The sequence below is a fragment of the Gigantopelta aegis genome, chromosome 6 (assembly GCF_016097555.1).
Source record: "Gigantopelta aegis isolate Gae_Host chromosome 6, Gae_host_genome, whole genome shotgun sequence".
Taxonomy (NCBI): Eukaryota; Metazoa; Mollusca; class Gastropoda; order Neomphalida; family Peltospiridae; genus Gigantopelta; species Gigantopelta aegis.
In genome coordinates, this window is record NC_054704.1 from 52,234,751 (window position 1) to 52,248,602 (window position 13,852).

A 13,852-nucleotide genomic window follows, 5' to 3' on the forward strand; every position below is an offset into this window, starting at 1 on the left:
AACATATACACCATGGATATAAATACTACATCCCTTCGCCCTTAAATAAAACTATAAAACAAATCAGATGTCAAGCAACTAGTTTTTGAGGTAACAGTCGCCGACGTTGACTAAGTTCCGCACCAAAATTTCCATCCTAATTTTAGCGGCACCCTGGACATTTTTAAAGCATAATTGTACTCAGTACACTGATATTGGTTAAAATACAATTATATGAATTTATTGGTCAGATAAAACAACACCATGTGACACCAAGTCCTGTCATGAATACTACCAATGGCAGGCGTGGCAGTATTTAGTACCAGAAAAAATGTGGGTGCACTTCGAACTTTGACCCGGCGAGAAGCTGTTAGGTGGATTGCTACCTGTAGTTCCTTATTTGAGATATTAATATGTGCACATCCATGTATGCATTTAGACGTCCCATTACTTACGGTAGCTGTAGGAAAAGGTAAAAGCTATTGGAAGCGACAGTTCTATATGCTGTGGAAATAATAGATTGCTATATACAATGTACTGTATAATGATTCATTGTTGTAAACCGTCTAAATCTATCATAACTTCTTTTTAACTCTGTTGTGCAGAGATATGACATTGAACAGCTAATGGGAGATTCAATATCGTCACCTAATACAGAGGATATCACACACGAAATTGCCGAATTATAAATGTCACATTTTTGTCAAATGTTTCAATAATTTTCATACAAAGACACTGAAGATATCTGCCACATCCACATTGACCTCTAACCATAGTACATACCTAATTTTTTATTTATCAGTAGTGGAGCACTGTATGGAAAAGGGAATGTCAATTGGTCTACGTAAGATCTACTTAGTGGGATCGACCTTAGACCCTCTCTCACCGAATGTTTAAAGTTATTTAAATTTGTAAATGTATACTAGTATTTAATACCTGGGTCATATTGCAACGTTTTAAAGTATTTAATACAGAATGGGTAATTTTTATTACAAAATGGGCACCTATTTTGTATTACAAAATGGGTCGGGTTTTTTTTATTACCGAATGGGTACCTATGTTTATTAAATAATGGGTTGGTTTTTATTACAAAATGGGTACTTATTACAAAATGGGTCCATATTACAAAATTGGTCGTTTTGTATTACAAAATGGGTCCATATTACAAAATGGCTTCTTCAGGAAACGTCATGTCATCAAACGAGTGGTATGCTTGTCGTTAGAATGACACAAAAACATTGTTGCTAGACGCCGTGGTGTTCATTAGTGTTCATCTCAACACCAGGCAGTGGCCGCGGAGATATTATCAACAGTTCCGAATACAAAATATCTTATGCATTTAGGGAACCTACGTGTGACGTCAAGTTTGCTGAATGTCTATATTAGTTAGAACTCCCACGGAATCACGTGAAAACGTCAGGTCTGACATATCGAAGCATCTCTGAGTTTGGGCCAATTATATTAAAGGAAGAATTGTACGCAACCGAAATCACACAATACAACCCCGACCGTTCACAATGCGTAGTCCTGTTGCGACGCCAACGACGGCGCACTAAGCATGGCGTAGACGACATTTTAGGATCCAGGAGACATGACTGGTTAATCATACTTTTAACAGATAAATAATACATGTATGGCAAACAAAAGGTTTTGATTTATTTAAACTACGTTTGTATTTCTGAGATTTTAATGTTTTCCGTGAGTATATATATCAGTGCGGCGAGAACTCATAAAGGACACCACCAGATCAGTTCACACGTTGTTGTTGTTTTGTTTTTGTTGGTTGTTTTGCTAGAAATATAGCATTCTGACAATGCTCAGCTTTGAACGATTTTGAGACGATTCGAATGGATTTATTTAAAGGGACATTCCTGAGTTTGCTGCGTTGTAATGGCCCTGTCACCCTGTAGCCTATCGTATGTCAGCGTATGAAAAATATCACTCATACGTTGGTATACGCTGACATACGCTAGGGGTACATTAGGCATAGGTTGTATACGTTTGAAGCACGGTGGCATACGCTGGCATACGCTGGCATACGCTGGCATACGGCGAGGTAGAACATTATTTTAAAGCATGTTTAAAACATTTGTGCGTACTCCGACGTATGGTTTATACGCTAAACATAAGTTAGGCAGACGCTGAATACGCTAGAGGTACGCTAGAGGTACGTGACTCCTAGTTCGAGTACGCTGACATACGCTGGCATGAAGGTGTACCGTATAGCTAGCGTATTGATAGCGCATGAGTAACGTACTTCTAACGTATGTCTGACGTATCTGCAACGTAATATAGACATCTTGGCTAGCCATACGCAGAGTACGCTGGCCATACGCTGGTCACACGTTGACATACGCTGGTCATACGCTAGCCATACGCAGAGTACGCTGGCAATAGGCTAACATTTCTTGACATTCGCTGGTCATACGCTGGCCATACGCTACGCATAGGTTAAATACGGTAAGTATACGCACAATTCTGCATTTTCAAGAGCTTCTTGTGCGTATGAAAATTATTTTATGAATTTTCATACGCAACTCATACGTTTCTCTCATATGCTATAGTGTGACAGGGCCATAAGATGTTTCCGACTAATAAAGTATTTCTAAAATTAAACTTACATATTAAATATATTTTCTTGTTTAGAATATCAGTGTCTGTATATTCAATGTATTTCTGGTCGTCTTAATATTTCTAAGAAGCCCAAACTGGATTTTGTCTTCAAATAATTTCGTACGTACGAAAAAACAATATTTTAGGAAATAAATTTAACCAAGTACAAATATTAGAACTATCAGAAACATGTTTAATATACAGCCACTAATATTTTATGTAGACAAATATATTTGATATGTAATTACAATCGTTAAAAAGTCTTTGTTAGTCAATAACATCTTAAAAATTGCAGCAAACTCAGGGATGCCCCTTTAACAACTCTCAGCTACATTTCAACGTAACAAGATGACAACAACATACATGACAAGAACACGCATCACCATAGAATACTTATAGTTAACAATGAGCACCGGGTACGTAATCAAAATAGCAAAAACATCAATTCGCAAATCCATAGACTAGATTTAAAAAACAAAACAAAACAAAAAACAAGGTTTTTCAATAATGGACATCATACCTTTCATTTTACAAGCGCTAGGATTAGTTCTATAATGTTGTTTAAATATTTTTTCTTCTAATACTTTCAATCTTTTGATTTTTACAAATGTATAAACCATTCACCTGTCTCGAGCGGTAATAGTAAATTTGACGTACGCATTTTAGTTATCCAGTATCAATTTTGATAAAATAATCCCGTTAAATATGTTTCGAAGTAAAATTCGTTTTCAATAATGAATAAAATTGGCCCCTAGAAACCCCCAGATATTCGAATAGGACTTGAAAATATTCAAATATTTCCAATAGCAAAATAGCGAGCGAATATTCGAATATTCGAATATTCGGACCGAACATTACTTGAAATTTGAGATATGTCCAATCATTTGGAAGCAAACTAAAAAAAAATGACATCGTTCGAAAACTAATACAGGTACGAATATCTCGTCCATTGATTTCCTCGGGGCAACACGATAAAAATTAAGGCAAGATTTTAATCAACAAAGTAGAAACAAGGTATTTTTGGATATTTTTACTGTCCACCAGATTTATGTTGATACATATATTTAGTTCAGTATATTCGCTTTGATGTACCCTGTTTGTAGTCGGGTGTTCAGATGGCAAGATGAGGCCTGACCTTAAAGTAGAGTAGATATCTTCGTCATTACAAAGCTAATGCTAAAGGCATGATGTAAATAAAGAAACTTGAAATAGAATGTTATTTGGAGTTGCTACTTTCGACCAGATTTCTGTAGATAAATGCACCTTCTCTGTGCACTTTTAGCTATTGAGAATTACATTGTATAAGATATATTCTGTTTGGTGTCTGCTGTAATAAATACATTAAAACAAAATGAAACATATTATTTGAAACTTGTATAACAATTTAATTTAATAATTAAACATTTGCACCTAAAAATTAAAAAGCCACAGGAAAACGAAAAACAAATTTCTTTTGTTTAACGACACCACTAGAGCACATTGATTTATTAATCAACGGCTATTGGGTGTCAAACATATGGCCATTTTGACACATCCCATTAGTAGCGAGAGCTCTTGTATATGCACCATACCAAAAACAGGATAGCACATGCCACGGCCTTTGATATACCAGTCGTGGTGCACTGGCTGGAACGAGAAATAGTTCAATGGGCCCACAGACGGGGATCGATTCTAGACCGACCGCGCATCAGGCGTGCACTTTATCACTGGGCTACGTCCCGCCCCACAGAAAAAACGTGTCTCGTTGTTAGCTTGGCGGGCAAGGTGGACTTACTCCCGGAGTTATTTAAGTGTTCAGGGGCTCACAATAAGTGTAAATCGTATCAAAGTAGTTTTCTTAGGTGGAAACGATGGACTTTGAATAATGGCTTACAGGAGGGGGACACTTTGCCACCGACGTTTTGTCATGTGGCTCTGTATTTGGCATCCTGTGGGAAGCGCAAATAAAAGAACCCTTGCTGCTAATCGGAAGAGTAGCCCATGTAGTGGCGACAGCGGGTTTCCTCTCAAAATCTGTGTGGTCCTTAACCATATGTCTGACGCCATATAACCGTAAATAAAATGTGTTGAGTGCGTCGTTAAATAAAACATTTCTTTCTTTCTTTCTGTATTTGGCATCTGTTATCCAAACTGCCAATTCTCCAAGTTCAGTACTTAATGCTTTTTATAGCATTAAATGGGTACATAGTATTTATGATTTTCTGCCGCCTACTGATTCTAAATTAGTAAAAAATATTTTCGAAGCAGGCAAAAGACGGTTAGCTAAACCGACTATTAAACAGGAGCCGGTAACTGTGAAAATATTAACCGAAATGTATAATTATTTGTATTATGAAGGAAATGTAAAACATCTAAGAATTATTTGTGCGTGTTTATTATCTTAAGCTGTATTTTTTAGAAGTGATGAGTTATTGAAGTTGAATCTTTCTGGCATTGTAGACAGTATGCAAATGAGTGTGTTCATAGAATTCGGTAAAACAGACAAGTACCGTGACGGTGCTTGGGTGTCAATTGCTAGAACAGGTACCGTGTTGTGTCCACTTGTTAAAGCGACATTCCTGAGTTTGCTGCACTTTTTAAGATGTTATCGACTAACAAAGACTTTTTAACGATTGTAATTACATATCAAATATATTTTTCTGCATAACATATTAGTGACTGTATATTAAACGCGTTTCTGATCATTCTAATATTTATACTAGGTTAAATTTAATTTTATTTCCAAAAATATATTTTTTCGTACGTACGAAATTATTTGAAGCCAAAATCCAGTTTAGGGTTCTTGCAAATACTAAAGTGACATTCCTGAGTTTGCTGCATTGTAAGATGTTTCCGACTAATAAAACTATTTCTACGATTAAACTTACATATTAAATATATTTTCGTGTTTAGAATATCAGTGTCTGTATATTCAATGTGTTTCTGATCGTCTTAATATTTGTAAGAAAATATAGAATTGCGGTGAATCTTCATTTGGACTATAAATATTTACTATAGTCAAATCAGTATGTTTATTTATCGTGAATCTAGCTATTATGTAATTACTGTTTGGGTCTATGAAAGTATGTTCATTATCAATAACATATTCATTATCATTTTAAAATAGAATAGCAACTCCCCCCTGTCTTGTATTATAAGGTGCTATTAGTGTGTGCATATTCCATAAATGTTTCATCCGCCGTGCACCATTTTCATCTTTATGAATGTCCTGCAAACATATTATTGAATATGTTTTTAATTTACAGTAATTTAACACATCTCCCAAAAACTTTTCATCTGCAAGGCCCTGACAATTTGCAGACACAAACTTAATACTACTATTCATTTGAAATTTTGACAAAGTACATTTTTAACTTTAATAATAATAATAATAATTATAATAATAATAATAATAATGTAAGTGATATACATGAGCCTTGAGATATACTCCTAGTAAATCCTGATAACCTTATTCCACTAACCAAATACTCATAAATGTATATGTACACATGATATGCTGTACCAAAGCCTTTTTTAACATAAAAAGTAAACAATAGGTCGTTGGCAACAATCAAAACCCAAAATAGTGGGAAATGAAAACAGAACATAAATAACCTAAAAAACCCAACAAAAACAACCCAAACAATAAATGATGTATGTGTAACAGTACTACGTTTTTGGGGAGCAGTATGTGCTTAATAACAAACCAAAACAGGTGGTATTTCTAACTGTTTTGACACTCAGTGACTGCAGGTGCGACATCGAGTGCACGCCTGTCGCCAGTTTGGTTACCATCCGTACGGTAATTGTACACAGAAAAGGTTGGCATTCAGTATCTCCCTATCAAAACAACAGTGGAGTGGGTAAGTATATACAATTATACACTGGAAGTACACCTTGACAGGTTGCACATTTTCTGTATATAGTTCTGCTGTGTATCCGCGGTAAGGTTTTCATCGTTTCAACAAAACGCAGGTCGCGTACATAATTATATTTAGTATTATAGTTTATATACTTATTACAGGCCTGTTCATCATCTTACACGCATGTAACTACCGATATTCAGAAGAAGAGAAAACATTTTTAATGCATGTTTGATGGACCAAAATATGATTACCCAATAGTTTCCCTTCATGGATTTGCATTACGGCTTATATATGCTAGTGCATTCACAACTTTGATATGCAATAGTAATACAATATACCTAACTGTCACTTATGTTTCAATGACTTTATACATTAATGTGATATTGAAAGTTGGCATATTTGATTACTAATGTATGTTATCTCATAATCTGTACTCAATGATCATATAATATACATACATGCACATAAGTATTTGTTGTAACACCAAACTACAATACAAGAGCAAAGAAATGGTTTGAGTGTGTATGTGTGTATGTGCGCGCGTGTGTGTGTGAATGAATGAATGAATGAATGAATGTTTAGCGACACCCCAGCACGAAAAATACATCGGCTATTGGGTGTCAAACTATGGTAATGCAAATAAATAAGGTGATGATCAACATCAACACAAAAATTCAACATATAAATAAAAACAGTGTAAAGAACTGTGCAAAAATACAAATATCACAGATAGATACTGACTTTTAATGAACGAATGCATGAATGAGCAGTTTGTGTGGATGTGTGTTGGTTACTACTTTACTAGAAAGAAACACACGAGAGTAGTGTATAGGACGGAACTGCTTGTGTGTTTATATGCAGGGGACCAGCATATCTTATTATTATCCAACAAGAAAACAAACAAATCACCAGGATGCAAGCATGCTACCAATCTAATAGCATCTTTGTTGGATCAGACTAAGAAAACACTACATACCATCACATAAGTTGTGGGGTGGGGATCATGAATAGGTTGTAAGCTAGCCAAGGAATGCTATATACATATGGACATATATACAAATATCATTTATTTATTTGAAAACATTGGCATCATGCATTGAATTTAATGGTCTTCCACACGACCCCCATTCGTAGAAATATTTTATAAGTCGGAAACATCTTACAATGCAGCAAACTCGGGAATGTCCCTTTAATCTTGAACGTGTTTTGACATTGACAGAAATTAATGAAAATTATCATAGATTTATTTATTGTAGTTTGAGTGTTTTAAAAACAGGTTATAAACTCAGAACTGTTGGAAAAGCTGTTTCATATACTACTTTGCGTGAATTGTTTATTGAATCATTTCAACCACATGTTGAGGATATTACTCAGTATGGTTGTCGTTCTTTGCGTTCAGGTGGAGCAACAGCGGCTGCTCTTAACGGTATCCCCGACAGACTGTTTAATAGACATGGCAGATGGATTCGTGAAAATGCCAAAGATGGTTATGTTAAAGACACCTTTTGTGAGAGATTACAAGTTTAAAAAAGTTTAGGTTTATAATTTGGGTTTTGAACACTGCTTTCGTTTGCCCGTTCTTTTATTTCAGTCGGTCCAACCTAGTGTGTTAAAGGGACATTCCCGAGTTTGCTGCATTGTAAGATGTTTCCGACTAATAAAATATTTCTACGATTAAACTTACATATTAAATATATTTTCTTGTTTAGAATATCAGTGTCTTTATATTCAGTGTGTTTCTGGTCGTCTTAATATTTGTAAGAAGCCCAAACTGGATTTTGTCTTCAAATAATCTCGTACGTACCAAAAAATATTTTTTAGGAAATAAAATGAAATTTAACCAAGTACAAATACTAGAACGATCAAAAACACGTTTAATATACAGCCACTAACATTCTATGCAGAAAATTATATTTGATGTAATTACAGTCGTCAAAAAGTCTCTGTTAGTCGATAACATCTTAAAAATTGCAGCAAACTCAGGAATGTCCCTTTAACAATAAACGAGTTCGTATTTATTGGTGTTTTATGTTTTTTATGAGGGCTCTGGAGTTGAGAGAAGTATAATTTCTATCGGTTGATCGCAGAGAATTAATCGGAAATTATTTCTCTTGATTTGGGAGTAGCTCCAATGTGTGGCGCTTCGGTATAGTTAATGCTATACGTGCAGTTTTTAGCACATGTCATTCAACCTAGGAAACCGATAGAGCAGGTGGTGTTTTTGATATTTTGTATGTTGGTGAAGTATTACGTAAGAGAGATTGTGTGAAACAGTCAGTCAGTGGGTCCGACCTAGTGTGCTAACATTAAACAAGTTCATATTTATTTGTGTTTTATGTTTGCTATGGGAGGGCTCTGGAGTTAAGGGAAATGCTGTGGGTAGGTGAATGTTGAGTATTCGAAAAAAAAAATCAAAAAAAAAATCAGAAAACAAATGCGATAAACAATAAGTAAAGAAAATATATCTATGATTGGAGTCAACTTCAATTTTTTTGACAGCAATTTTCTGATTCAAGATAGCGTCGCCACATTTATAGGATTCATGATTCATGATAATAACCGGTGGTCACTGATTGTAGTAATCATGATGGTGATGGATATGATGGGGATGATCATGATGTTAATCATGATGATGATTCATGATAGTAACCGGCGGTTGGTAACTGATTGTAGTAAGCATGATGATAGTGGTGGTGATGATGATGATGATGATAATGGTGGTGATGGTAATGATAGTTATGATGATTCTGATGGTAATGACGATGGTGATGATGTTGGTGGTAGTGGTGGTGATGGTGATGATGATGATGATGATGATGATGATGAAAAACCAACTACAAATAGTTTCGTAATTAGGCACCTGATTTATTTTTCAGTCATATTTAAATAGTAAACAAGAAACCAACACACACATATATACAAACTTGGCAAAAATATACAAGTCGTGATATAACAAAATATTTTTTTTTGATAGATGGACACACTTGAATAATGGAACGAAGCTGTGTAGAAATGGTGAAGTTCGAGTAGGCAGGTATTTTCTTCCAAATACCCCATAATCGTGGTACAACGTTAACTAATTTACAATCTAAAATATATTTAACACCCATACTTCATATATCACGAATACACTTAATTTTAAATCCACTAGGTTTTAAAGCACTAGCCATAAACGTAATTCAAAAATTCGAGTTGTCCCCCCTCCCGTGTGATCATTTATAGGTTGTACTATACTAAATAAAATCTCATAGGCGACCATATTAACGTTTGTGCTTTAAAATACTACATGCAATATATCAACCAAACTATGACCCATAAATATCAGTACTACAAACCCTACCTCAAAGTATTAACTGAAGAAAATGGTACCGTTCATGGCTCATTTCGGTATAACCAGATGTGTTTACAACACCCGTAGTTTCGCACAAACTTTGAGTACTTGTTTTACAGGTACCCCCTACATGTTCCAAGCGCAAGGCTACTTGACACAGTGGTACAAGATGAAATAAAATTGCATACATTTGTAGCCCAGATGAAACTACTTTTTTTTACAACCAACACACTCACATTTATAACCAATCACAGGACTTGTGTTAACTTCTCTATCAAAAGTTCGGTGCACCCCGAACTTTGACCCAGACGGAAAGTATTTGGTTTAGTGCTACCTCTAAGGAAACGCTAATTAATGAAGTAAGAGCTACAACAGACCACGTGTTGTAGCGAAGTGAAAGTAGAACCGGGGACAATTATAGTCTACACACAAATTTCAACAATATGGTGTTAAAAGTTAGCGCAAACGAACCCTGTACAAATAACGGGTTCACCCCAATCCCATTCCACCGGCCTCGGTGGTGTCGTGGTTAATCCATCGGACATAAGGCTGGTAGGTACAGGGTTCGCAGCCTGGTACCGGCTTACACCCAGAACGAGTTTTAACGACTCATTGGGTGAGTGTAAGACCACTACACCCTCTTCTCTGTCACTAATCACTAACAAATAAAAACCAACCTTAATTGGATATAAACATGAAAATAAGTTGAAATTAAGTTGAAATGAATTGTATTTGTAGCACAAACCATGGCCTTTGTTGAACCAGTTATGGATCACTGGTCGGTGCAAGTGGTTTACACCTACCCATTGAGTCTTGCGGTGCACTCACTCAGGGTTTGGAGTCGGTATCTGGATTAAAAATCCCATGCCTCGACTGGGATCCGAACCCAGTACCTACCAGCCTGTAGCCGGTGATTAATAAATCAATTTGCTCTAATGGTGTCAAAAATTGTGACCTTTTGTTTTTTGGAACAGCTCTTAAAAAGATGACGTATTCATTCGTTTTGTATCTTGGACTAATTGACTACTCGATCCGCCGCTGAACATTCCTAGCTGTAGATCTTCTGTGATTAACACCTCTATGTATGTGCTTGGATTGCCGCCTGCCGTAGCCCAGAAAACAAGACAGGATGTAAGCATTACTAAATCTGTAGCACTCCTGTAGTACATCGGGAGAGGCGGGATTTCTAATGGATGGTGTGTGTGTGTGTGTGTGTGTGTGTGTGTGTGTGTGTGTGTGTGTGAAGTCATAGCTTCTAGTGAGGGGGCACAGGCCGTGTGATTCTTTATTTCTAGAGTGGTAGGGACCGTACATTTTCGTCCTCGGGGGTAGGAGTGTCGGGGGCGTGTGCCTCTCTGCTCCCCCGGTTCCTATGGGCCTATTTTGATCCTGGTTACATTATATAACCTGGTTAAAGTGCCACCATAAAAAAGAAAGAAAAACAAAATATTAAATATTGCTTTCTAAAGGCTGATCAGCAGGCATCATTAAAAGCGATTCCACCAATTTCAAAGGTGAGTTGCCTTGATTGTGAAACGGAAAACTGATTTACCGGCTTTCCAGGAGCCCGGAAATGGGAATTGAAAAAAACCCACACACAAAAACCCTCAAACTACCACCAGGTTTCCGCAATTGTGTCAGATTTATCAAAACGCTCAAAATAGACGAACAAAACGAAGTGAACTGTACCTCTTGTTTGTATGTTTATTTGTTTTGTTTAACGACACCACTAAAGTACATTGATTTATTAATCATTGCCTATTGGATGTCAAACATGTGGTAATTCTGACATATAGTGAGGAAACTCGCCACATTTTCCTATTAGTACTTAGAAAGGGGTGTTTTATATACACCATCCCACATACAGGATAGCAAATACCATGGCCTTTGGTTGTGGTGATCCGGCTGGAACTAGAAATAATCCAATGTGGCCCACCGACGGTGATCGATCCTAGAGCAACCGCGCATCAGGCGACCTCTTTACCACTGGGCTACATCCCTCCTCATTTCCCCCTTGTTTGTATGGCTAACCATATGATTCACGACATCAAGGGTGGGTCCAAGGAATATTATAGGGAGGGGAACCAAGTACAAAATGGCACATTGACCAATTCCCTAAAAAGGGCACTTCAATGAATCGGTCCTTGCACATATTCAACAATTAAATAGGATTCAAGGTGGAGAGCCAGGCTATCGTTCCAAGCAATGTAAGATAACTTGTCAAAGGCTGTGGTATGTGCGTTCCTGTCTGTGGAAAAGTACATACGAAAGATCCCTTGCTACTAATGAAGACATGCAGTGGGTTACCTCTCAAAGACACTATGTCAGAGTTAGCAAATGTTTGACATCGAATAGCCGATGATTAATTAATCATTGTGCTCTAGTAGTGTCGTTAAGCAAAACAAACTTAAGCAATTAACGCCCAGGCAAACACAGATCTGTAAAATAAATATCAGTGTCATGGAAAAAATAAAATAAATCTGGGGAAATTCCAGACGACGCAAACGCCTCGTCTGCTTCATGCTGGCTACGCCATTGCATTTATGGTAGGCGAGTCATTTAATTCTTAGAAATTATTGTTTTAATTGTGGTCAGGGTCATCCCGATAAAGAACCGGAACTATCTGAGAGGACCTGCAGGCACCAAAGACATACTGAATTTGTACAAGTGATAACTTTGATGAACAAAAGATAGTCATGGGAGCAGGAGAAAAAGTCATGTTTATAATCAATATCTCCAGACAATTAATCCGATGTTTTGTCGACGATTTGAGAAACGTTTTTAATATGAAGTAAACAAACCAACAATAAGATATGTTAAAGGGACAGACCCAAGTTTTTAAACACTAAGGCATGTTTCACAATTAGAGCCGTTTATGATCATTGAAATCAAATATTACTTATATTTTATTGTTTAGATTATCCATTTCCGTACAACCGAAGTGTTTCTGGTCATCCTGGTGTTTCTAATACCACAAAATGCATTTTCAATATTTTTAAAAACGCACGTGCGTTTGAGAAGTAATGATTATGGAATCGCGTTTTAGTCTTATTTTCAAGGGTATTTCAGCGTCACAGACTCTGTTGTATCCAAGTTTGTTACAGGTTTGTAAATTAACCAAACCTAGTGTCCATTTTTACGGGTTGAAACTAGAGTCTAGGTGAAAAATATGCCTTAGTATTTAAGAAACTAGGGTCTGTCCCTTTAAAAATGTATGTTAAATACTGTTGAATACTATTACTGGATCATGTAGTGGTATACTAAACGTTACTTATATTATATATAATTATTATATTATATTATATTATTTTATATTATATTATATAGTATTGTGCAAAGAAATCCGGAATTGTAATTTTTCATAACGTTTATTACATTTTTAAGAACAAATAATTTTAATACTTACACATGATAAATTGTACAATAAATTTAACAATATGTTGCGTCAGTAGTCTGTCAGTCCCCCTCTCCTATCTATACACTGGGCAATGCGCCGCGGCATGCTGTCATTTAACTTGTCTATATAACTGCTCCATGTTTCCACGATTGTTGTTCTCCAGTCACCGATTTGTTTGGGCTGAAGTTTTTCAACACGGTCCATTCCCAGTCTGGAGCTCCACGCGGTAAGACGTGTTTGTTTCGCTGGTGCACACTGCACGTGCTTTCGTGCGCTCGACTTGGGGATCCTTCATTTGGTTGTTTTTGTCAGCGAAATGAAGTTTTCTACTGGGATGTATGCAGCCATTGGAACTGATTGAACGCTGGAAAGCTTCTCGTTTCGACAGTCTGCACCACCAGGTTGGATTCTTTTTTAGCGAGATCGCTCGCCTCCACGTCATTTCTCCGTCTGACTATGTTGACTTGTTATTTCGTGACTCGTATGACGGCCATTCTGCAGAACGCCACGGTTGTTCGCGTTTAGTCTCTACATGTCCGAGCCTGTCCTAGCAGCACTGGAAGATTGACCGCCCCACTCTAAGAAGAAATAGGAAGCGGGGTCGGCCCCTACTACTCTTTTCTAAACTTTACTTTGCTTTATAGTGACACCATCTCGTATCCTCCGGAGTCGGGCCCGTCCGCACCA